The sequence below is a fragment of the Halictus rubicundus genome, chromosome 4, assembly GCF_050948215.1.
Source record: "Halictus rubicundus isolate RS-2024b chromosome 4, iyHalRubi1_principal, whole genome shotgun sequence".
NCBI lineage: Eukaryota > Metazoa > Arthropoda > Insecta > Hymenoptera > Halictidae > Halictus > Halictus rubicundus.
In genome coordinates this window covers 17,472,228-17,499,749 of record NC_135152.1, presented here as the reverse complement: position 1 = coordinate 17,499,749, position 27,522 = coordinate 17,472,228, and the positions used below count along the sequence as shown (strand labels likewise).

General features: G+C 42.7%; 1 protein-coding gene and 1 long non-coding RNA gene across 7 annotated transcripts in view; both read left to right on the top strand.

Annotated features, from left to right (window-relative positions):
• LOC143353682 (uncharacterized) overlaps positions 1-9,345 on the top strand; it is a 50,442-nt gene extending 41,097 nt beyond the window's left edge. The window contains exon 3 of the long non-coding RNA XR_013082193.1: positions 9,280-9,345. This is a non-coding gene — a long non-coding RNA (uncharacterized LOC143353682). The remainder of the gene's footprint in view (positions 1-9,279) is intronic.
• Positions 1-27,522, top strand: part of LOC143353678 (uncharacterized) — a 448,475-nt gene that overhangs the window by 57,162 nt on the left and 363,791 nt on the right. The window lies entirely within an intron of this gene.

Genomic DNA, 27,522 nt, shown 5'->3' with positions numbered 1-27,522 from the left:
CAGACGCAATCGGCTACCGTTCGATTACAATGTCAGGCGTTCGGAGTCGCAATAATTGTCAGTTGGGGGGAGGGCTGGATTAATTAATTATTACCGGGAAGGTAGAGCGGAACGCGGCCGATTCAGTCGTTTTCCTTCGATGATTAATGAATAATCGATAAACCGTGGCCGGAAAGTTCACACGGAGCAGTGGCTCCTTTCCCCGCTGGCTTCGCGACGGCGATTAATTGGGTCAGAGAGTCGATTGTACCGTGGCGTAGATAATTAACGGATGTTACGTAAGTCGCCAGAAGAAAATGTCAATGCTCTCGAGTGATCGATGATAGGATACACGCCGTGGCGTGCCACGTCGTGTCCCCGTGTAACAACCGTTTCGTTGTAATCACTATTACTATTATTGCGGTGTCCCGCGAGCCTCTGTTATTAGTTGAAACAGACCGCGATCGTTCGAGCGATGACCAGAAAGGTTCGTGTTTTTTTTTTTAATTTTTATGAGACTAAAAAGAAAAACGAGTCCCCTCGTTGCCCGCGGAATAATCTTTTGTGTGTCACGATCGATTGACCGAGGCGACGAGATCGTGCCAATAAATCTCGACGCTAAAAACTCGTTCTCACGGGAATATGTATTTTGTAATAAACTCTGCCGGGATATTTATTGCGGGCAAATGTAACACACCTTGCGCCGTTCTCGTTGTTATCGTTCGAGTAATGCTCGCGGAGTTGCGAAACCGTTTTGATCTATGGATCGAACGCGCCTGTCGATGCGAGCTCACGCCATCGACTGTTTATTGTATGGAAAGCACCGCGTGCTGGCCCATTACATCGTTTATGGTTTTTGGCCGAGAGATTCCGTTGCTCTGTGGTATAGCTCTTCCCTCTGCTTCATAAACAAAGGTTTGTACCTTGGGAATAAATTCTGGAATTTAACAATAGAACCTCCGAGTAATAAAGACAACTGATGTATATTGCTCTGTAATAATGACAAAGCTACATCTATTCAAACTTCATACCATTTTAACCTGTGCTTCAATAAAGAAGTTCATTAAAAAAATTTGGATAGAAACATTTTTATAATTTCAGTGACAGAAACAATTAGGAACCAGTCATTTTGACTGGTTCGGTGGTGTTAGTGTTAAAAGAATGTTCGCGACGGAATTGTGGATTCGCAGGTGAATGAAAGTCGACGCTAACAAAAGCGGTTTCGCTGACGAGTATAGCTGGAAAAGTGGCGAGGGAACCGAGAGATTGCCGTTGGCAGAGAAAGGGCTTAGGGTCTACGAATACTATGATGTTCTTCTGATATAGGTACTTGCGAAGTTTGCGTCAGCATCGGTCTTTTAATATCTTGAAGTTTTGCCGAAACGCTGAGTCGTAGGAGATTATTGTATTTTTACAATTTATTAGATGATATATTGAATCCTTTATTATTGTACGTCGTATCGGAGACGAAGGGAACAATGGAAAAAGTGGTCGAAGAAGAAGGACTGGAAGAAAACGCATCGGACACCAATCTTGTCGAGTTATTTTCTTTAAATCTTCGATCCGCTTCGAAGAAACAGATGAACGACTCTTGTGGAACAATATTTGAGGACTTTGCAGGGTTTTTAAATTTTTATCGAGTTTGCAGCCGTGCAATCGTATTGCTGTAAGTAGAAACTTGTTTACTGAAATTCCTCCGATAGTATTTCTCTTTATGAGTTGCAGTTGAGTACAATTTCTCAAGAAATACCGCAGCTTTATTAATTTCAGTTCTTTGCCGTTCGACTTTCTCTTATCGGGTTATTTTTCTGCAAGATATCGACAGAACCAAACACTGTTTCGTTATAATACTAGGCTTCCGGAGCACTTGAAGCGAGCATTTCACATTACTTTATAAAAGTAAGACGAATGTGTCTGTCCAAGTTTCTAGCCATTTTTAAATAATATATACCTAACGAAATAATTTGTCGAGTAATTCCACAACGTTTATTTCTTTAACACTAGGTTTACGGAGCACTAAAAATGACGATTTTACATTACTTCATCAAAATAACATGAATGTATCGATCAAAGTTTGTAGCCATTTTTTTAATAATATATACCCAAAGAAATCAATTTGTTAAATAATTGCTCATGGATGCATTTTTACAATCTCAATATTCGCAGATTAAAAATATTAGAATCCGTCATTTTGACGGGTCCCGTAAATCTAGTGTTAAAGAACACGTGGAATTTGTAATTGCAACGATTTGTATGCATTTATAGCGTGCAAGGATGTTAAAAAGGATACGACAAAGATTTAAGTAAAAGTTTATATTTCCTCTGATAGTTGCATAAAGATCCGCCGTCTAGGCCATCAATTTATGCAAGTGGCTCTATAATGCGACCATCCACCGTAAATCTACCTGAACGCTGGCGCACTAATAATTCGAATTTTTCTAAACGAGTCTCGAAAGTCGCCGTTTTGCATAAACATCCGCAGCGAATCGCCGATTCCGGGAACCAATTTTTCGGGCTCGTACACAGCCTGAAAAGCGATCTGCGCAACTCCGAAGCCCTGGTTCCGCAGCTGCTGCTTCTCAGCAGGCGTCTCGCGTACGTCGTACACCGATATGGCGTATACCCGGTGATCCTAATAACAGTAATTATTGCTCTGGTATGTAAACGAAGCGCGACTCGATCGACTTGTAAGCGGGTTCGGTAAGAGCCGAGCGTTCATTAAAATGCTTATCGCGGCCGTTCGATCTCGTCCGTTTTGCATCGATGAATGCCTGGAAATGATAGGCTTGTACCACGGTAGCTCTATCGGAATAAAGACATCAGTCAATAATCGGGCCGATAGATCTCGGTAGCCTAGGCCTGTCCCGCGGAGTCGTTCCGAAAAGAATGCGTTTAATTAACGTCGGTAATTGCGTATCGGGTCTCATTACCGGGCCGGACGATAAACATTTTTCAAACGGGACGACATCCTCGAACGGTTCGCCGGCATCCAGGTGATTCACGGTCCGGCGTATTATACTCGGAGGCACGTGTCCGCTAGGAATCAAAGCTTATGGCACAAGCAAGCGTAATCGGCTGAATTCTCGCACGTGCCACGGTCGTTCCTCTTCGTTGAATCACGAGCCGCCGGGTTAAGGAGGTAGATATACCATATTCTCTCGCGTATGCGCCGTGTAACCGAACGAGAGACTCGCGGCGCGGATGCATTTACATAAAACACGAAAACCGTGCGTGTCTTCCACGTCACAGATGCACGTGTGCACGCGCTGCACTTCCCGGTGCTGGGACTCTCCTCGCCACGTGGGCGACCCGCAACCATCCAGAGACAAAAGACCGTTGCCGAGGACCCGGCTCTCTTTGAGCCAACCGAGGCCCATTGTAACCCGTTCGAACGAAGGACGAGCATGAAAGGCTTCGAGTGCCCGCCCAGCACACGCCCGTCACGTTCTCAACACTTTACATCCGGCGTTAATATCGCGCCACCGAATCAATATTTCTACACCTGGATCTGGACGCTTCGATACTGAAACATTCTGTCACAAACTGTCGCCAGGAAACTGGTCTCCGACGATAACTCGATAAGGAGGCTGTAGAAATCGGGTTTCGAGTATCACTAGGTACTGGCTTGAAAATCTTCGTGATATTACAATAGATTACGGTAACATCCTCGTCGCACAACGTTAACCCCTTGCACAGCAACATCGAGTCTGCCTGACGAAGAGAATTTACTAAACATGCTATTAATTTCCTTTGAACTGAATCAAAATTCGATTTTGTTGTCCGTATATAGCCATTGGTGAATATATTGACCTTCACTAAATATAAACTTCTTTCTCCTGAAAAATTACGAACGACAAGGAAGTCCAATCCGTAAAATACAGTCACTTCTCTGTATATGTCGCCAAAGTCTGGATGATAAACGTCGCGAAATTATCCCCACTACCACGGGGTACACCCTGGGTGTATAAGGGACCACGAAGCTCGTGAGGCCTCGGACGCCGAGAAGTGTAAACATAACACGGCTCGGGGTATGTCTCCTGGACGATATATGTCGCTGGCAAGACCAGGATATCCAGAATATCTTGGTTGTTTCAAACAACACGAGATAATGTTACGTACAGAATTTGTAGGGTTTAAGAAACTGCATAATTGCAGGCAATTACACGTACATACGCACATGTAATAAGTATTAGGATGAGCACCGTAGTTAGAGTGGGGATGGTCATACCGACGCCCGGCGTAATTCGGCAGTCGCTCCGAAATCGTTAAGAGATAAACACATAATTAGATTCGTTCCGTAGTCGTAGAGAAGATAGCTCATAAATAGTCTTAAGTTATATTCTTTTGTTAAATATAAGTATATCGTATAAATATATAACTATTCTTTACCGCATTAAATACAACAATAATATGGTATGAATGATATTCTTGCATGTGAAGGCGTAGAGAAGATCTAGAGGTCACCTTTATTTGTTTAATTGGAATAAAAGTACTGAATAAAGAAAAAGAATAAAGTACTAAAGTGTATTTGTCCTAAAACTTACCGTTGCTGAGATATTTGACTGCTTTCATTCTGTTACTTTCATTGTGGAACGTATTCAAGGGTATGCTCACTACGTCAATTGTAAACATTGGTAGGCTTTCGACGTCTCTCGAAAGACGTGCACGAGGGACACACCGTGTATCGAGAATTCACTGTAAATCATGGTTCAAGTGGTTAATCGAGAAAGAAAGGAACTGACCAGGTGAAATCGGTCACTGTGATGTCAAAGATATCCGAATCGGATTCACGAGATCGCCGGGAGCCATTTCGATGATCGAGGCTGGTAGTTTCGCGACGACCAAGCGCGTTGATAAGAGCCCGTCGCAAAGGGGACCACCAGCGCGGCGGATTGCATCGCGTGCGCGCGTTTTATCGCGTCCCGAGGCGTGCGCGCCATCCCCGTTTCGGTCTAGATAACTATCGTGTTCCCATCAAGATCTTCGTCGGCCGATGCACATGCAAATGGGTCCGCGCGCGTTTACCCGGACGCTTAAAGCCGAAGCAGGTGCGTTCGCTCGCGAAACTTCTTGCTCGGCCCGATCGTTCCAACGCCTGCTGCTGCTGCCGCCGAACCATCGTCCCTCTCGGTTTGCTCTTGTTCGCACGGCGAAACGCGGATTGGCAGCGTGAAATACGCCCTCCGCCCTGTGACACGTGAAATGCTACGGACAGGGAAATCTGCGTCGCGAAAATAGTCTGAATCTGATGTATCTTCTTGGGACCGGCGTTTGAAAGACGTGCGTTAAACCGGCCGCTGTCACGTCGCGCTTTGCGGCCCAGCTTTCGAAACTGAACGATGCACGATGGCCTGCACCGAAGAAAGTTCAACATTTTCGTCGGCGCGTCTTATTTTTACGGTTTGTCTTCGCTGTCGCGCGGTTATCCGAAAATCGAGCCATACAGATGCTTTGTTAATAATTAGGCAATAAATGTTCATGCAAACTGGCGATTCAAGGGTCAATTAGAAAACCTAGGAATCATTGGATTGAGGAAAATGTTTTCTTACCTTTCTTTTGATTGTGATGATGATAATTTAACCCTTAACACTCGAATGGCGACCGTAAGGCGCCACTGAAAATTGCTGTATCGTCATTTAAAATATTTTTTACATTATTAAATTTGTATGTATTTAATAAATTACTAAACGTTTCAGTACTGTACGAGTTCTTTGCACCATTTTCGTATGTATAGCATGAAAAAATATATATAGAAAGGAAATATTCTAGGTCGGAAGAAATGTTTCGTTTTCGAGTTAAAATGGCTTCGAGTGCAAAGGGTTAATGTATGAATACCATGGTAAATAGTTTAATCATTAGACTTTAATGTGGTGGTACGAAGCTTGCTTTGAAACCTCCTCGACACAGCTAAAGTACGAATAACGCACAATAATCCAACGAAAAATGATTACATAGATGGATAAAGAATGCTGTTAAGAATGCATGTTGCAAAATGCAATTACATCAGCAACTCTGGGATCATAGTTCAACCCGTCCAAAAGCCATTTCCCAAAGCGAATATCAAAGTGTTCATCATGAAATCATTCGCGACAGGTTGGAGTAAAATTAGGTTCAGAGTGGTTGGTCGTCAACGGGCAGTTCGGAACTGCGTTGCAAGTCACTATGAAATGTTAACACTGTCACGAATCCAAGAATCACTCTAATGTAAGCTAGTTCTCTCTCTCTCTCTCCGTGTCTACACAGCTTTAAGCGTTGAGCATTTATAAATACTTGTGGTTCCTGAATTGATTGAAACGTTCCCAAAAGCATTGGACAATTTTTTTCGTGATAGAATCTACCACAGATTTGAGGATTGAAGCTTCTTAAACTCAAAGTAAAATTCTTTTTAGCAGTTTCATAAAAAGAGTGCAACAAGTCACGGGATGGATATTTACTTTATTGCTGTGAAGACGGCAACACAGTTTTCTTGGAATTTACTTTGAAAACGTTGATTATTGACGTAAGGGTTGAAAGGGTTTGCGAAAAAGGGAAGTTTAATGCGCCGACGGTTTTCGGAGCCACGGCACCGCGAGAAAACTAGAAACCTGAAAAATTCCATAAAATCAAAGTAAGTTTTTTAACGAAATAAAAATTGAAAGAAATTAAATGTGTGATATTGAGTAGTCCTACAACTTTCTTGAATTGTACGGATCCTAATCAAATTTGGTGGAATGAATGTATTAACGTAAAAATTCATTTCAAAACCCGGACAAATAATTCCGTCAGCCACATATGGGAAAACGGAAGACCCGGAAGTGTACGACAAAGTGATTTACGAGATCGGGTGCTACGCGATCGCGCGTGTCACGCCGAACTTTCCTGGTAGATTTGGTAAGCGAGATATTTCAGTCTCCATCGAGCAACGAGCGACTTTTAAAGAGGAGATACGGTCAGCAGAATCGCGGGCGCAATCGTGCAAGAAGTCCGACGTTAGCGTTTCAATGGCCGCGCAGAATCGCTGTCTGGCCCGGATGCCAACGGAGATGTGGCAATCCTCCAAGCTGCGTGGTGCAGGCACTGTCATCCTCCGTTTGCTTAGAAGTTGCTTAATAATTCAGAGCACAACGTTACCGGCTGACTTCACGAAGTAAATAGATCGCGCCAGGTCGGGCCGGGCCGGGCCGGGCCGGGCCGAGCCTTGCCAGTCGCGCGCGCTCCCGCTCGCTTGAAATCGTTAAGCGGCGTGTGATGCATTGCGGCTAATTCAGCCGTGCAACATAATCTGACAGTAAATACGGATCATTGTATCCCTTTCATAATAATTGTGATATATTATCGAAGCGGCGCGGACGACGCCGTAAACCGACGCGCAAGTACGCCACGCTAGACGCGATCACGTTCAAGACGAATGGCGGACGCGCGAAGCGGAATTTATCGCTGTTTACCTCGCCGTTTCGCAAAATCAACCGTAAAAATTGCTCGGTAACGAGAACACGAGGATCGAGTGTCTCCTCCGCGTGTTTAGAAAATAATTGAAATCGCTGTGTCAACACGTTTGCTAACGCTTATAAATACGACCTCGTATTTTGCATAGACAATGCTGAATCAATTTTCCACGCGCTCTGTTGTTTTGCCTCGCATTGCCTTGGCACTGTTCGCCGTGGATGATCTATATGTTCGAGTTTAAACGGATCAATGAAAGAAATTACGGTAAATAATGTCGCGACATTTTTGTTTCCCAGAAGCTGGTTAGGATTGCTGACTTAAGAAAGGAACTTGACGAGTTCTCTTTAGTGTATTCTTACAAATATTTTTAAGACAGGACACGTTGCAATCAGGAAAATAGTGTGTCTACGAACACATTATCGATTGACCCTAGAACTAACGAACCAGTCAAAATGACTTTTACAATGACTGAAATTATGAAAATAAGCTCACGAGAATTTTTGGATTCTTCCACGAGTAGACTTCCTCGTTAAAGATCTTGTTATCATTACAGAGCAATGTTATGTATCTGTGTAAGTGGCGCGTGGTGCCGGGCAGTTCTAGTATTAGTGTAACGAGATATTCTAATGCTTTGCTCTCTCTCGCGTATTTAGAAGATACTTCTACATAAATCACAGATTCCGATACACTGTAAAAATTGATTTCACGATTAGCCTATTTTCGTGTTTAGGCATTTTCACTTTGTTACGGGTTTCAGCAGCCTTATCCTACTTCACAACTTTTACCTGCACATCTGTTACAGCTGTACTTTCTATTGGTAAAACGAATGTCGGGTAATTGACGGTGCCAGTGGAAAAATCAACGTAACCGATGCTTTATGATCATTGTACAGGGTGATTTAGGAGAGACGTCGCGTCGCCATGTTCGATATTATTTTTGTGTCGTCCTGTATCTGAATATTTTCCGTTATGGTCCAAGAATATTTTTTATGGGAGCAGTTAATTTCCCCGGTTATGTTACACCGAATTACTCCGAGGGTTGTTCACGGGAGGCAATTAAATCGAATTACACGTTAACCTATAATTTAACGCTGCAGTTAGGCATAAATCGCGCGAGATTCGACGCGGCCCGCCCGATAAAAGCTCCGCTCGATAAAATCGTCGGCGGTTTAATTAATAATCCGCGTTAATTGCGGCCGTTTTGAGGTAATCACGGGCGTCGTGTGTGGGCTCGAACAGGCCTTCAACAAGGTTCGGCCTTCACCTTTCCACGCTCCAAGCTTCTTCGCGCTGATCTTGCACGTATCCAAGGTCGATGCATTCTCTTGTCCCCAAGGTTCTTCCTTCATAAATTTCTTATACGTCTGTGTCGCTAACGGTAACTGCTTTTGGATCGTATATGTGCCAGTTAATTAACGTTGCTGCACAGTATCTCCGTCCTAATTACGCGTCTTTTATAGAAAAATTGTTTTGTGCGAAATAAAAACTGTCTGCATTCACTGCAATATGCAGAAAGCCACGTTGACGTGTATTTGTTTTTAAAATAACCGTAGTGGGTTGAAAATAATACAGCTGTATTTTTAGTTTTTCAAGTTGTTAGAAGAAAATTAGGGCTCATGGCAAAACGGAGAAGTGGCGTCTTCTTTGATGGACTAGCCAATTTTAAGTAAACAAATTTATGTAGAAACGACTACGAATTAATTTGCGCACCTAAGATTACGAGGTCGGCATACGGGACCGTTGCCCGATAGCATTAGAACTATAGCGAGCATCTTAAGCTGAATTTGCGAAAGAATAGATTTTGAACACGTTAAAGATTAACAAAAATCTTGATGATGTTAACTTGTTCTTTAATTGACATTTCTTTCTGTTACAGGTAAGAATTTTGACTGTTCGATCTGCAACTATCTGCATTTTCCACGGGGAAGTTTCAGAATGTAAGTAATCTTTTTTATTAGACAATGACCTCGATTAGCAAATTGAAGAAATCGATCATTTGACGCTAGCAACAAGAGATCAAGGAACAACGTCCGTACCCACGATAAGTGGCATTTCGGTTCCGAAGTTTTCACATGTATCGAGACATTACCGTACTATTCGTGTCACTGTTGAGACTAACGTGCGAGGACTACCAAACTCAAGAAAAATTTTACGATACCATCTTCCGTGGAATAATATTTACCGGTGGACGTGGGTAACTACTTCCGAACAAGGACTATAGTTCTCGGAAGTGTTGGTGGGACAGGTGCTTGCAGGTTTCGCGTCCGAGGCAGGGAAAACAAATCACCATCAACAATGTGACCCCGTAATGGGCGGCCGAGGGAAATTCTCATCCTCTTTTCGAGGCTCATCTGTTTGGTACCTATTCCGGGTTTACTAGGAAAAGCCCCTGTCTCCGGCAGCCGGGAATGCGAAGATATATAAATACTTTAGCGTCGCTCTTTCTCTCTCTCTCTCTCTCCCTCTCTCCCTCTCTCTCTTCCCCTTCCTTTTGCCTTCTCGTTTCTTCCACATTCGTTTCGCCTCGCCTCCTTTTTCCCTCCGTGTTCCTCGGTGCTGGCACTCGCCGCTAATTGCCAATACGAAAAATCCAACACCGGTGGAACGCACCGGGAGTCTCCTCCTCGCTTCGCCAGCCTTCCAGTCACCGACCGCACGCTTTTCTGACACAGTTTAACGCATGACTCACATGTCAGACGGATACTTTCAAATTGCACGCGGTTCTTCACCTCCTCTCCGTCGAATCTGCCAATGCATTCGCTCATCCATCGCGCCTACACTCCTAATCCTTCCACGCTAAGCTCACGGTGCACTGAACACGATTATTTTACAATTACTCTCTAAAAATAAGAGGAACATGTTCATTCAAGTCAGTTTCTTTGGACTTTCAGAAAATGTTTGGTTCGGTGGGTCAGTTATTGTGATGGAGAACATTTGTTTCTCTAGGTTCATATTTTCCGATATTTTGAGGTCATCGTGTTCGTATTTTGATCAGTGTAACGTTACAGCTAATGAAAAGACAAATTCAACCATAATACGGTTGACCTTCGAATGACCTTCGCAAGAATTGTTCTTCGAAAAGCATAACTTCACGTACGAAGAGCATGTTCGTGCTTACCGTACTCTTCTTAGGTTCCGTTGATACAAGTACAGGTGTGTTATAAATTCTTGAAATTTTCGTTGGCGAACGACGAGTTGATTGTTGGGATATTACGTTTGGAAGATGTGTCTCGGGCAAAGAGTCGCAGCGAGAGTGACTGAAAATAATCAAGGCAATACTAAGGCCTCGTGAATCTTGCAGCGAGAACTTCAATCTCTACCGGAGGGTCGGGGGAATTCAAACGAGAAGCTTGATCAAAGATGAAGGAGGGAATTACGATCAAACAGAAATTTAAAGGGAGGAAGTTTGCCTACGACGGAGACGTCGTTGATGTAAATAAATCAGGCGCGTTACCTTCGCAAAAAGATGCGGATGTCCTCGGCGACGGTCCTCTAGTTTTGCAGCAGGCGACTCAGGAATAAAACACAACGACGTATCGATGATGCAATAAGTAAATCAGTTCATCTTTCGACGTTACAGTTTGTGCAAATCATGTAATATTTACCGTACGCGTTTAACTCTATTTCTGCGTTCAAGTGCAAGTTCAAGTCAGCTTCGCTCCGTTGGGGGAAAAAGAAATTGAAACTTTCACCTCGCACGTCGGACGAAAACATCAGGCGAAAATAGAACCACGAAACAGCGAAAGCATGCACGAAGATATAAGCTACAAAAGAAGCGACAGCATAAGATAACAAACATTCGTGTCCGACTCTCTAAAGCTTTTGCTTCGTTGATACAAATCGTCGTTAAAAAGCCTGTGAAAGTTCGCGCTTAAACATTATTTTTGTACCCCACGGGGTTGTCGACACTTTACGATCATTTTCATTCCGAGAACTCCGAACGCACAGGTGCTGACACACTCGATACGCAGGACTGAATTATCCGAGCTTCTTGTGGTCTTCTTGGATCATTCGATTTAGGATCTTCTTTCTTGGGTCCGAAAGTGAGCTTCTGTGACCTCTGAGGTTTCAAGGTTGAGGGCCTACTTTCTCAGGACCTTGGGCTCGGCGACTATCTTGTTCTAGTTCTTCTGTTCTGAGTCCTCCTAAGCCCCTTGGCCTAGTTTCTATTAGGGTTTTATTAGTCATTAAAATATTCTGTCATCTTCTGGCAGCCTTCTTTGCCATTGAGAAATTTCGCCCTCGATGACAGGCAGGCTGTCAACGTTTAGGTATATCGTTTTCGGATGAAACATGACGATCGTGATTACTAGACAGCAGACCTTTATGCGAAATAAAAATTGCCTGTGTTAATCACAAGAAATAGGAAAGTATTAGAATTTTAATAAACTGATGATAATCTGACAGGAACTATGTTAATAACTATGTTAATTTTGCTATAACAATTCCTTTTGTAGCTACAACACCTATACTTCTAAAAAAATGTAAAACAGGAAGACTCGATTTTTTGATCATGAGAAACCAGAATACTCCCTTAAGCTGCGAAGAAAAAAAAAACGGAAATGTCAGAAGAGGATTCGCGAGAGTTACACAGATATTACGTCGGTTTCGCGAGTCTTGTTTGTCGCGTCATTGCAACGTGCACGCGTGCACACGCGCGTATGTCCTATGCAAATACGTACGGCCGCAGTCTTAAAGAGGCTCGTCTCGTTAAATTATATTTAAAGTGGTTAAACGCTCGAGGTAGTTAAATTATCCTCGACTCTTCACCGGCGTTCCTCGTTCGGTGCACACTGTCCTGTAATCGCTAATAATCGCGGAATAATTCGTGCCGCGTGTACACGAAACTGTTCGCTAAATGAGAATTTGTTGCGTGTCTGCGTCGTGTACGTATAATTGAGCGAATCCTCCGGAGATTAATTACCCTCGTAGTTAATCATGTGAACGCGGTCACGCTTGTTCAGATTTTCGTTGAGCAAGTCGCCGAGTTAAACCAACGTTCACTTTCGTCCCGTTCTCCGTTTCGATATTTTAATTATTTCGGCAAGCGTAACTAGTTCATTCCAATCGACCGCGAACAGCAAAGTATTTAGAATCTCGAGTGAAATTGCAACACCGAATATGTACACGTGCTTGCTTGCGCAACATTTCCCTTGTTAGAAATAGCCAACCATTAAGTTTGTTAATTGTTAGTACTTCGGTAAAAAGATTTTTTCACTTTGTCAGCAGTATATTCTCAAGATTGCAAAAATTCCGCTAACATTTTATGATGTCGAGTTACAGGAGATTGAAACTCTATTATTTTAATCGTTAGTTACTATTATTGGTAGACTGCGGATTTTTCTGCAAAATAAAAATTGTCCAAGTCAATCGTAAGAAACAGAAGTTCTCTGAAAATGCATTTTCTCTTTTAATAATTGTAAGTTGGCTGTAACGTAACAACATCACTCAATTCTTCTAATGTCTTGCTTTTCTATTCGACCAATCATCCATTTTTCTTATAAATGCACAAAATTCACAGTCTAATTATTAGCAAACGTTTAGCACACGCTGAATGATACTAGCTTTAAACTTTTCAGAAGGCTATTTGAGATATAACTTGTTGATTTTGCATTTCTAAGCTCCGATTCGGGACCACTGTGCGTGGGTCTGACCAGACCCCAGTACTGGTGTCTCTCGCGGCTGTTGGCTGAGACCCTCGAACGTTGAAAACGTGCGCAGCCAGTGCAGCGTCCCGGGGAACATCCAGCTCGTTAAACTGTTTAAGGGCAAAGTCATTAAATCGTCCCTGGTCTTGGTGAACGTTCGCTGGAGCGAGACGTCTTACAAGAACGCGTCTTGCGACCGCGGACGGGTGCAGGTGCAAGGCAATTAGCAACCCCTTGTTCTTGCGTAATGGCGGACCCTGTCGGCGGAAAGGTGGCCGGACCCGTACATTATATTATTTCGCTGGTGCGTAATGCCTCGGAGAAATGAATGCCTCGCAAATTGCTTCGTCTATGGAAAGTCTAAGCTCTGTAAACACTTTGTCCCGCGAAGGAGAACCGTCGGCCTCCTGCAAATCGTTCGATGATGCATTCTACTCGTACCTTCCACGCTCCGCAGAACTATTTTCTACTTTATACGCCGCAAAAAAGTTACGAGCCTTGTTCTCCGAATTTACTTTACGCTTCCAGAGTTCTCGAAAATGGTGTAAATAAATTCCAGCCTACACAATAGCATCCGCATATATTAGAACCTCGATTATCCGAACTACACAGGGAAACGAGACTGTTCGAGTATTAGAGCAGTTAGTCAATTACAGTGCTGAATTAAATTTTTATTAATTCGAACGATAAATAGTGTCGCGCATGGATCATTTACATTTCAAGCATGTTAGGATACTAAAAGCCTTCAGGCATCGGAGGTTCGGATAATCGAGGTCCTATTGTAATCGATTTTGAAGTTTAACACTTTCCACCCAAAGTGTTTCTTTCCACCAAATGTTTTAATGGATGTTCCGAGGCGTCATTAAAAATGACTATACTATTATTTAAAACAACTTTTACATTACAATGCTTGTATCTAAGAGGTCGCTAAAAAATTTAAGTGTTGTAGGTTCGAGTCACAGTAATAAACTTCGTATTCGTAAAAATAAGTAAATCGTGTACAATGGAACTATTCTACAGTTAAAAAATGTCTTGGTTTTGCAGTTGAAACAGTTTAGAGTGAAAATGGTTAAGACACCAGCGAACAGCCGGCCTGAAACTATCCGTAACAGAAGATAATTGGATTTATTTTCGGAAAGATTTCACAGCGATCGTGGTTTCCATTTTTGCGCGTGTTCAGGCATTCTGCTTCATGCACGCGCGCGCTCCTGTTCCGTGTTAATTCGGTAATTTGTTGGTTGGATGTTAGCAATCCGCTCGATAAAGTGAGTCAGCGGAGCGAGATCTCTTTCAATAAACAACGAGCGGGGCCGGCCTCCATAATTACTAATGGCTCTGTAAATACGGACTCGCACAATGTTTCTTCTTCATGCATTTTAATGAACGCGGAGCCACTCGCGCGGCTCCGGTCTCGGTCCGTTCTTTCGCCGCAGGAGTTTTCTGCTCGCCAGGATCCATTAAATCCACGATTTGAAAAATGCCCGCTGGATTTCCTTGCAGCGCGGCTCGGCTCGGCTCGGCTCGGCTCTGCTCGGCGGCCAGCAATTTCTTCTTCCTCGTTTGGCCCGTCGAAAAGTTTCCTCGAAGGAAGCATAGCCCGTTTTTCGTCTCGGCCCGGATCTTCTTTTGATCTTCCTCGCCCCGGCCATTATTCGTAATCCAATGTAAACATGTCGGAGTGGTGCTCTGTATTAGACGAAAATATGCTCCTTCCGGGGCGCACAGCCGGCATTATGCGAAGTCTTTGCGCAACGGAATGCTGAATATTGAAGGAACATTATTATGTTGGCTCTTGCGTTCCCGTCCTGTCGCTGCGATGTTCTCCGTTTCGAACGACATTTCGCAAATAACAAACGCAGTTAGGAGTGTTTCAGCAACGGTTTCCTCGCGAAAGTTTTTACGAACCGCGACGCACGGCGTCGGTTGACAAACCAGTTTTCTCGACAAAATTCCGTTATCCGAAAATTATCGGCGATACGAAAACATGTTTCAGACGAAACTTGTAGGATATACATAAAAGAGAGTCCTTGAGTGACCTTGAGACTATTGAAAATTTGAGTACTGATTACGGATTCTTGGAGGTGACACCCAGACGTTTTCAAAACATTAGATTTGTTTTTCGGTGAACTATTATCGCGTTGTACAAAATGTCGAAAGCGAAGTTGTTCAATTGAACTTTGCGCGGCACTATTCTCTTCTACGCCTTGTAAGTTTCTTCTGTAAACAATTAGCGAAAGTGTAAGATTTAAAAGAATTTTGAAATGTAGAAGTTGATTTTTTGATTTTTGATCGCTGTCAACGCACTGCGCGACGTGGCGATATCGCTTGAAATTTCATTATTTAAATTGATTACGGTCCCGTTTCAAAGGCGTACTTCGCCGGCCTTCCTCCGGAAAGTCTCGGTTGATCGTCTACTCTTTATATATATATAAGTAAAAGCCTGTGAAGGGTCATCAGGAAAGTCCAAAGCGTCAAGCTTTAAGTAATAACTTCGGAGCGAAGCCATACATGATCACAGGGATGCCTGCGGAGGGTGGCTAGAGATGATTAAAGAAGATGGAATATAAAGTGGCTGGAGATGGTTAAAGCACTGTTGGGAACCGACGAGATCCAGGACGCGAATGGAAAACGTCACGCCTCCGGATACTTTTTTAAAAATATTACATTGCGTTACTTTTTTCCGTGACATTTTTCTGTCGCGTTATAAGTAGACTGCGGATTTTTCGTCAAAACAGAAGTTGGAAATAGCCTGACAGTATTTTTAAATCCTTTGTACGTTTTCCATATGATCTGCCGATTTTGGTCATAAGTACATAAAATCCGCAGTCTACGCAGTCGAGACAGTTTTTTAATTCTAGACTTGTACGGTTGTTTAACTCTAAAAACTTCTATTCTTTTCTAACCAATGTTTAAACACCGAAATAAATGTAGGCATGCAACAAATAGTTTACTTTCCAATTGGCATAAACTATAACGTATAAAATGTTCAATCTGCATAAACATCCGCAGTCTAATCATCGGATTTGGAAGCAATCTTTGAGCCCGATTCAAACAAGTAGCCAACTAGCGAAGAATTGCTTGAAAAAGAAGACCCGCAGAACTTTCAGAAAAGTCAAATATCTTTCATAGTATAGACACGAAAACACAATATTGAGACCTACAGTAGCCTAAGTGTCAGTTTATCTCCAATTTCATCACTGAAAGTCAGCGTTCGAAGAAAGGTCGCGGCGAGAGTGAAATTGCAAATAAAGTGACTCGTGAATGCTAATGAAAGCGTTCGGCTGATCACGCGTGGATGTTGCAACGCAACGCGGTGCAACACGGTGCAACGCGGTGCAACGGAGTGCGGCCGCGCACGAAAGCGCTGTGATTTCACATCGGTCGCTGTTAATAACAGAATGCCATCCATCGGGCATCCATTGGCGCGTCTCGGTTTCCGCGAAATTACCGGCTATTTGTATAGGTAGAGCAACCTATAATTGTACAAGCGCAGGCACACGTGGTGCGTGCGGCGGCAGCTGTTCCCCGGTGCGCGGCGTGTTCAATTCGTCCATCGTACTCTCCGGGTAATTCCATATGTTCTCGAAACCTACGGGCTCCTTTATGCGCTATAGACCGTTGAAAATTCGCGTACGTTCGCACGCGACAACAAGCGCCCGGCAATAAGATAATGCGCGGCCGGTGGCGGCCAAGCAAAACGACGCGACGCGTGCTCCTCTCCGCGGTGGACCACTTCGGCTCCTCGTTCCGGCGACGACAGCTATACGATTTCTATATATAATTTCCTTTGCCGTGTTATAGATACATTTTGCGCAGGACTCGTCGTTAATTCGAAACACGCCGACACGCGAAACACCTACCACCGAATCGGCGCGACGCTCGCAACTCTTCGGTACGATACTGAAGAGGATTCACGCTGTGCTAGGGTCTAAGATAGTGTTCCTTCTCGAGAAATTTTATAATTGATTATTTCTCATTTCTCGAGAAATTTAAATCTAGGAAAATTCTTATGAATCTCATTTATTTTATAACATATATTAGGACCTTGAATAAGTTCTCGCTGTTTCTTTTACAAAATAAAAGCTTTTACCCAATGTCCTTGCTTCTGGATCATTCCTAAAACTTTTAAACGTTATGAAACAGTTGACTCATCTACTTGTAATGTTTTTCCAAGTTCTGCTAGCGTCTGACATCGGTCTTGATCGAGTAATTCCTCCAACTTTTCGTCTTCAAATTTTTTCGGTGCGCCAAAACGTTCTTTATCCTCAAGTTCAAAATCATTATTTTTGAAGCGTGGAAACCAGTCTCTGCATGTCGTATCCGACAAAGCATTGTCACCATAAGTCTCAACAAGAATTCTATGTGCTTCAGCTGCAGATTTCTTTTGAATAAAGTAGTGCAATAAAATTCCCCGCAAATACACTTTATTTGGCACAAATGTAGACATTTTCAGAACTAAGAAAAAATTACTTTGTTTACACTAAAGTGAACTACCATACACTGAAATTTAAGGTTAGATACACTACTGCCTTGCATGTGTGTTACCATTCGAAATTCCACGAACGGGGTACTGCTACTGCCATTTTTGAAGAAACAGCGAGAACTTATTCAAGGTCCTAATAAATTCTTAAATTCTCTTAAATTCTTATTTAAAACTTTAGAAAAACCGAATACTGAATTCAGTAATGAGTTTCCTGTTATTAAAGAAGAAATATCTAAAAGAAGGGACAAGATTGTTTGTATCCCTTATAAAATATCTGCATAATCCAGAATCTCTGCAAAAAGATTCAGAAGATACATTTTTTTTTTATTTAACATCCAAGGCAGATATGTATAAAATGGCAAATACAAATTCTAAGCAGACTTTTTGGAAAATGTAACAATGATTCTTATGAAAATAGTGAGAAACTTTCAGATTCTCAGAATGAGGAACTGTCACTGGAAAAACAGTTAGAATTAGAAATTGCAGATAGCCTTCAAGAATTTAGTGTCAAGAGTTTAGCGGCAGAAGAAAATAAATTCCGGACTCTAACAAAGGAAATTTTTAAGTCCACTGAAAAAAGGACACCCATCTTCAGCAACTTTTGGATACGATAAAGCCAACATCCACACAAAATGAAAGAAATTTTTCTACGGCTACAGATTTTGTTACAAAAAGAAAAAAAGAAGTAGATTGTCTGATTCTACATTAGCCGCATTATGCTTCTTAAGAAGTAATTTCAAAACAAAACCGTAATGTTTCACTTTATAGAAGTTTGGTAAAAGTTTCCCAATATTTTTTTATTTTATTAAAAATTCTCGAGAATTAAGAGATTCCATCTTTTGTTTTTACTCCTACTAATAAAATTTATTTATTCACTAATTTATTTTTCAATTATCCCGAAAGAATTTGCACACATTCTTTTTTAGTCACGTCGCGTCAACTGCAAAGCTGACTTTTTGCTATTTTGATTATTAGACTGCGGATTTTATGCATTCACGGCGAAAATGAGCGGGCCAATAATTGTAAGGGGAAAAATTCGGAATAAATCGTTTTGATCTTCCCAGTAGATCCGGTGTTAAAGGGTTGGTATTTCGAAACAATTTCGTTGCTATAAGGGAAAGTATTTGTCGTGTCGAACGTTATGGTGCGCTGTTCATTTAAGATTATTAGACTGCGGATTTTATGCATTCACGGCGAAAATGAGCGGGCCAATAATTGTAAGGGGAAAAATTCGGAATAAATCGTTTTGATCTTCCCAGTAGATCCGGTGTTAAAGGGTTGGTATTTCGAAACAATTTCGTTGCTATAAGGGAAAGTATTTGTCGTGTCGAACGTTATGGTGCGCTGTTCATTTAAGATTATTAGACTGCGGATTTTATGCATTCACGGCGAAAATGAGCGGGCCAATAATTGTAAGGGGAAAAATTCGGAATAAATCGTTTTGATCTTCCCAGTAGATCCGGTGTTAAAGGGTTGGTATTTCGAAACAATTTCGTTGCTATAAGGGAAAGTATTTGTCGTGTCGAACGTTATGGTGCGCTGTTCATTTAAGATTATTAGACTGCGGATTTTATGCATTCACGGCGAAAATGAGCGGGCCAATAATTGTAAGGGGAAAAATTCGGAATAAATCGTTTTGATCTTTCCAGTAGATCCGGTGTTAAAGGGTTGGTATTTCGAAATAATTTCGTTGCTATAAGGGAAAGTATTCGTCGTGTCGAACGTTATGGTGCGCTGTTCATTTAAAAACGGTTACCGAACGCAACAGTCGCGTCGAATGGGTTAGGCAAACCACCGGGAAAATCGAAACGTCGCGACCAAACGCGGTGGTCGCATTCTGACCGCTATCAGAATCGGGGGCAGGGGATACGCGCTTGCATTCCATACTGGTTAATCTATACACCATGAAACGTGGACCATAAGCGTTACGAGCGCAGTTGCGGCTCGGACGATCCCCCATAGGCGTGCCATTGGAAACGGTGCGCGGCCCGTGCGTCCGGTTTTCAGCGTCAATTTTCTGGAAGCAGCGGCGCCGTTTCAGAAAATGGTTTCGCGGCTTCGCGAAACGCGACATTTCTCACGCTCGGACAGACTGGTTCAGCATTCCGAGCGAAAATCCCGTGGGAATCACGCGGATGTTCCGGCGGATCCTCGCCGATTCACGTGAGCATGAATATATACCTCGTGATAAACCTCGCATTCCGCGTACGGATGCCCGCGTCTACCAAAGAGGACGCAAACTTTGCCTTAATCAGCGTTATGGCGTTCGTTAGCGCCACCGAGGATTATTTTTCCTGCACCTGTTTCTGGCACAGTTTAACTATGCGGGAGAGTACGAACTTTTGAAAACGCGTGACGGTTATCCAATCTGAAAACGCAGGAAAGTCTGCATTTTTGGAACAATGAAATCACAAAAACCTTATTTTAATCAGTCGATGAAAATACGGTTGCAGACGGAGGGTTAATCGACGTTAAAAAACCGTACATTTCAATTTTTAGTTTTCTGGAAAAGGAATCGCATCAATGATCATTCTAGTAGAATTTTGCCGATCGATGCGTAAAATCCTACTACGCCGATAATTGATGCGATTCCTTTTCCAGAAAACTTGTTTCGTGCGAGAGTAGGAAATTCTTCAGACTCGGATAAAGCCTCTTCAAAGAAATTACACGCTCGGTGCAGAGACCGATTTTTTAATGGTTCCATAGAAATTGGAATTTCTCAACTGTTACGGCGTGCAGCGTGGACGCGGCTGCACGCGAAACGAAACCGTGGCGCGCGATCTTCGCTCGAATTCGCGCGTGGAATTCGATTTGGGTCGAAACAAGGAGCCGAGAAAATACAAGAGTCGTTGCAGTGGGTCCTTAGATTAAACCAGTTTACCGGTGAAACGTGTTTCTAACAGTAGCTCGATTCTTATCGTTCGAACGGCTCGAATATTTCATCGATCCGATTCTCGTTTCGCTTGTAATCGATCCTTTCCTCGTTCCGAGTGCTCGAAATCTGGTGGGCTTTGAAATATCGTTGACTGATCCTGCAGTCCTCTGACAACTTTATCTTGCTCGCACGCACAAACGGTCACGTTGCCCACAATGGGTTCTATCTACAAGCCGTATTTTACTCTTAATGCAGTTTTCATTCTAATACCGGTGCAATTTTATTCGAACTTTTTTCCGTTCCTTGTCGATTTTATCGTATCTCCGCGTGTCCGTTTAAACTTGAGAAATAACTGTTCCATGACTGTATCGCTGATTTTACGCATTTATAATGGGAAACGAGTAGATAAAATCTGAAATTGTAAATGGATTCAATGAATTTAAGGATGTGGATATATTATTTACCATTTTTATATTACTCTGAGCATATGAATGATTTTGACGAAGACGGTGGGTTTCTATTTAGTATCGAGCTTCAGAAATTGTTTAATATTGAAATACTTTATTGTAATATTTTCGGAGGTGCGTTTCAATGAAGTGTGGGAACTTGGTCCCAGAATGTTCGCTCGAACAAAAGTGTGCTTGACGCATCGAAGACGATTAAAATTCGCCTTGGTGAAACAATATCATTCCTAGCAAGCTGCTCGGGAAGATTCCGTTAACGCAGTTTTCAGAGGGCTTAAAACGACGCGCTGTTCACTCCGCGCCCCCGAAACCGAGTTAGCGGATAATCTGATTAGGTTGTCGGGACAAGGCTCCTCTGTGTAAATCGAATCATCGAAATAACCGCGTTCCACGGCCTAACAGCGTTTGTATCTTTCGTTTTCGTTGATCATGCAAGCGAAGTCTGCCGTCGGGCGGATCCTTTTGTGATCCGGAAATCCAATTCCCTTTATCGGGCCAACAGGAACGCAGTTACAGCTTTCACGTAATTCTATTTCGCCGGAAGAGAGATATTACACGTCATTCTTTCCGGTTAATGTTATTAGCAACTTGGTTTTAAGTTGATCTCTGTGACGCATCTAATTCTCTTGTTTTGCACTGCGCGGCCTTTGTGAGATTAAGAAAGTTGGCGGCCGCTTCAGCAAGCGACATTTCCAATTGTAATATACTACTCGTTCTGGAGAACCATTCAACGACGGCAAAGACAAATGCTTGTGTTGCGTGAGAATTTTGATATGAATTTTTCTGCTCTAGTACAATCGCACGAGAGTCACATCAAATGAAAAGCTTTTTCGAAAAGATAGGTAGAATGAAATAAGTAAAGACATTTCGTGGCACAGTAGTTTCAGGTTAAGAATCAGGATTCGATAGCTGTAATTGTTAGAACAAGGAACTAGTGAAAATATGTCACAAAATTTGATATTAAGAATTAGGGCTCGGCTGCAGTAACGGTTAGAACGAGGAACTAGTTGAAATGATTTAAGAATAGGAGAGTAATCATTTGGTGGCGTGGTAGTTTCGGTGAATCGGTATTCGATGACGGCAGACATAGTACGCCGTACGGTATGTTCAGCTTTCTAATTACAAAGCCAAGGGGATGGTAAAGATTGAGCTCTCGGCGGCGAATGAATGTTATATAGCACCTGCACGTCGGCTTTCAAAGCAACGGGCGTCGCGACGGAACACCGGGGGTCCACGGAAGTTCTGCCCGACTGCAACCAGCAAGCGAAGTGCAAACAAAAGGATAACCGATTCGCAGTCGACGCACAATCCCAGCGGTAATTAGCTGATTACAAGCCGTCCACCCTCCCGCGGGAGTATTTCCATTTCGCGACGCCACATTCTCTAATTATGCGGCTACGTCGTTTGAACAAAGGAAGCCATGTTTTCCTTGACCACGAAGGGGTCGGATGAACAGATTGCCGTGTTCGGCTGGTGGCTCGGTGTTAAATTGTGCGTATCGAAGGGCCAGGATCTACACAAGTTCACACACTAACGGCTCGACCCGCTTTCAGACAGCCTCGTCCAAGAAATTTACGATTTCATGGCAATCGTGGCTTGATTCTTTAGTCAGGAATTTTATTTGACACATTTTTCAACCTACCTCTTTGACAACCACTTTAACCTCCTTATTGGAACAAAATATAAATAGCTAATGCTGCGAATTGGCTACCAGAACATTAAAATTTAGATGGGATGCCAATTAACTAACTTTAATTTATCAGTTTTATGTTCAATTTAAGAAGCAGTTGTTAGCATTTTTATTTTATGTTTACGACGAAAGATCATTTAGTTAGTACAGTTTTTCTCGTATCACGACCCTTACAAAGTAATATAATGAAATCTGCACAAAGAGTTCAGTAATGACAATAATCCCAAAAATTAGGTTGAAGTCTCACCTAAACCAGGCTCCGTCGGATCCAGTTTATAAAAATGTATTCACCGCAAGGATCCATGCACGAAAATAATTGGCTTTCGCTGTCGAACGTTACAGAATATAAGCAAGAATTTCTCTCGCATTAAATGACAGTTTAGTTGCTTTTAAAAGGCTAGGGTGTAGACTGTGACGTGTATGAAAGTGTCGTAAGAGTCTCACACTGCGGTCATCGGCAGATGTCGTCGGCCAGAAAAACTTCCGTGTGCAAAGTCATCGACAACTGGGTTCTCGGGACCGTGTGAACGAGAACTCCGAAAATTCGCTGCACCGTAGAAGCGGCTTAATATCGGCAGGAGTTTGGTCCATCGGCTCCATTCACGAACCTGTCGTCTCAGTCTAGACTTGCCGGCTGGACGAGCAGCCTTTTTCAAGCATGAAACGCCGCAAATTCACCGGACCGACTAGTGGACCGCCTCGAGTCCCAACGGAGCATTCAAAATAAACTGCAGAAACGAGCTGCAAAATGACCTGCAGCATCGAAGAAAATCGCTAATTAAATCTGACGATTTTTTTAGTTTGATGGCGTACGCAATTCTCTGTTCCACAATTGGAGCAGATTCTTCCGAATTTAACGCTTTCCTCCCGTTACCAACATTTTTTGAGTTTCGAAGTAAATGTAGAACTAAGTCGTAGACTTAGGAGTAGGAGAAGTCCTATTTTCATAGCGATTTTTCAGTCTCAAGAGATTAAAGTGAACCCCCGATGTACGAATTATTAAATGAAATTCGGTACGACCAAAGGTAACTTTTATTATTTAACTTTTTCACTTCTGTAGAGGTTTAAGAGAATTTTATTCCTTGCAGTAATCATTTTTGCTGCCGGAAAAATAAAAATTTTTATTGAACTTTTTTAACGTTACTGGTTCCGAAGAATGTTTATAAGCTATCAACGTACAAACATAGTAGTATCGTAAGACGAAGAGTGAATTAACGGCTCGTTAAGTTTGTTTCTCTATTTGCCGACCATTTTCTCGATATATCTATCGTCAAACGCGTTTTCCCATGGAGATGCTCGTCGATTCCTCGACAATACACCTGACGTATCCGCCGCGGTTGGTGAATTTATTACACGCGAAATTAATTAATCGAACTTAACGTCCAATTCTGATTCGCATTTACATCTGCTTGTTCCGTGTATTAACAGCAGCAGCAGCAGCAGCAGCAATGAACGAAACCATAGATTTGCATACTACTTCTTGGACAGGTTTCAAAGCAATTTGCCGGCTCTTGTCAGCAATGAAAGGCTTATTAAACAGTCCATTAAGCAGCGAGATGCATTATTCAAATTACTCGTCTCCCGAGTGACATAAACGATCGATCAAGCGTCCCTTGCGTGGAACGGCCATTTTTCGCTTGGCTCTCGATGCAGATCAAGCCGGGTATATATATATATATATATATATATATATATATATATATATATATGTATATGTATATCGATATATAGAAAGAAAAAGATTCTGTTCCGGTTTTGCGAACCCGCCGGGACACTTATCACTTCGATAACGCGCTTACAGAAAGGTGTACAACCGAGAGTTGCGCTAATGATTGCCAGTGACACTTCCCTTCCGTTCGTTGATTTCTTCATTTTCGGTCGTCGGTAAGGGAGCATTCTTCTTCGACGTTGCGGATCTTTAGGCAAAATAAAACTTGTCTGAATAAATTGTACAATACAGGAGCCAAATGCAAATTTCATTCTTCCCTCGATAATTTTAATCGGCTGATCGTTCTGTAAGCAATGCGAATCTCGTTGCATATCTTTGTAAGATCAAACACGGAAAACCATCATTAATCTTCTGTACACGTATCATTCTATGGATTGCAAAACATTAAGGAAAATGTACGTAATATGGTTTGCTCTTCTGCCTACACGTTAAACAACTATCTTCTACGTATCGCGAAATTAAAAACGAAAAATTGCCTCCATGTTATAGCCGCAAGCGGCTGTAACTAAAAGCTGCGCCTCAACCGTAGTGTTTCGTAATAGTGCAAAACTTTGGATGTTCCTAACCATACCAAAAAAGTTCCAACATTCTAGTCCAATATAAAGAACATCGAATATTATTTTACAGGAACAGGTAAATGTCTATACCAGAGCTGCGCAACAAGCCTATTAGCGGGCAAGGGCGCCCGCCGATGCCCGCGAGCACAGCTACGGGCAAGTGACCTAGCGGAGTGGGGGTAGGCCGCAGCACATATGCAGCTTTGGCCGCAGGGGCGTGGCTTCGTGCCCGTCGTCCTGTACAGTGTTGCCAGATCAAGACTTGTTCCCCTACTCTAATTTCCTGGCGTGCATACTCTTGTACTGGCAGAGAGAGGGTAACTTTTTCCCCTCAATTCGTGCTCCCTCCCCTCATCTGGCGACACTGTTGCGTATGCCCATGGCAGGAAATTCTATACCATAGAAATCCACTCTTAATTGGCAAGAAACTATTTGATTAGAAACAAAACGCGGCATTTAGACTCTGATACATCGCTTCAAGAGACTTGAAATCGATTATTATTATTTATTGAATAAATTCGATCAGATATAAGTCTGTATCCTTTGCAGTCTACCTGAATCAAGTGTTTGTCTTCGTAGAGACCTAGTTTCAACCTATTTCGTGACACTTTTTGAAGGAATTCCACTTATTTTCCAGAAACGGTCCACCGTGCGTCGGCGGTAGGTTCTTCGTGAAAAACCGCGACGAGCAGCTAATGTAGCGTCGTTGCGTTGACTTAATCGATTTTATCGGCACGATCAGCTGTAAGATCACAGCATGATTCATTGAGACGCGTTCGAGTGGAGTCCCGGACGACTCGGTCCGCGCGATAGCGAAGCACCGGTACGTTTCTTGACCAGACATACCGGTTGATCGAGCAACCTTTTTGAAGCACGAAGCGCAACAAGTTCAACGAAGCGGACGGTGCGTGTCGACCGGGTTCGGTTGTCCATCGGGCCTGGAAAAGCGACGTCGCACGCGATTATCGTCGAACACGAGCCGCGCGCACCTATGTTTTCGTTCGGCTGAAACCGGGAACCGTCTCTCGACGGTGCGCCACCCGGATTTAAAACAATTCTTTGTAATTGACAGTGTCAGCGACAGCGGATTGCCGAGGGTTCCGCGCGACCGTTCAAACGTTGCCGGCAGATTCGTCTAGATGTGATTCGTTCGAGCACCGTGAAATATAATAACCGGCGCGGCCGGGCCCTGTTATATTCCTGTAACACGTCGGTGTTCGCGTTGTTTCAAGTTTATTGCCCGGGATACAAACCGAGCTTATCGGCCAAGACGTCGGCAACACGCCGAAACGGGACCGGAGACCGGTAGGATGCTCTGAAAGAGTTGTTGTCTTTTCTTGTTCGTTTGCTTGATGCTCGCACGAGTGGCCCAAGATACCGCGCGACAGCCACGGGAAAGGGTTCACGACTTCAAATTGGATTTCCGGCAAGAGAGGAAGAAGAGAATGTGCTGGAAACTTCAACTCGTGCGTTGGCGACCAAACAAGGTTGCCCGTTTTGACACACTGTTGCGAGCGCTCCATTTTCATCTTTCATAGCAAGCTCGAATCATTGCTAGAGTCACGAGACCCGTCAAAATGACGGACTCGAAATTTTTTAATTTACATTTATTAAGAGTGCAAGGACGCACTGTTCTGGTAAGAAGCAAAACGTACATGCAAAGTGTATGATTATAATGGTTTTGTAATGTCATTTTGTATGGAATAATTTATATAGGGCGAATAATCATAACAACTATGAAAAACTTGTGAAGGGAGCTTTAGAAAATGAATTCCGTCGGAATATCTGCGTATAGAGTTTCTTGGTTAGCGCGATGCTCCCTTCAGTTGACACGAACCAATTCTAAACGTCACTCAGATGGACATACTGGCGCAACTAGTGGAATGATCATCACGATTTCTGTCTCCGTGGAAGACAGTCAATCTAGAAATTTTTTAGCGACCGATTACCATCTTATTATGAGAGACGGGGAATTACATTTATCATTAATAGAATGATCTTCGAATACAGTGCACAGCAGCATAAATCTTCAAAGAGAATCGAAATTTTCTAAAGTGATTGAACTGAATAGTAATCCAACCCTTAAAATTACAAAAAGGTAGTAGAAAAAATGACATGTTACAAAGTTGCGAAAAACGCGTTGCAAAAGTATGAGATTTGGAGAATGCAAAAACTGTAAGTTACAATTAGTACGGGAACTACCAAGTCCGACAAGATGACGGATTTTTCATTTTACAATTCGCGCAGTTATAGAAATATTTTATGGAATTTTATTCAATTCTGTTATTATCACAAAGGAACATACATCGATCTCGTTCAGGGCTCGGTAGTTCTAATGTTAATGAATCTATTATACAAAATCGTAAAAAAGCGAAATATGACTCAAAGGATGCAATACAGACAAATTCCTCGGCGAAGGAAACGGCGATAAAATGATAAGACACTACCTGGGAGTGTACGGGAGTGTAACGCGATCGAAAAAATTCTTTCAAAAATGTACGTCCTATGGCAATGAGCGTACTATCATTTTAAACAACTTTCTGTACATCCACTGTACACTTACTGCCACACAAACTGCATACGCATCCACACACTTTTCACACAGTGACATTATCGCACGTCATACGAGAGTCTACAGGACATTGCAAGAAACCGATCGAAACTAGAAAAGTG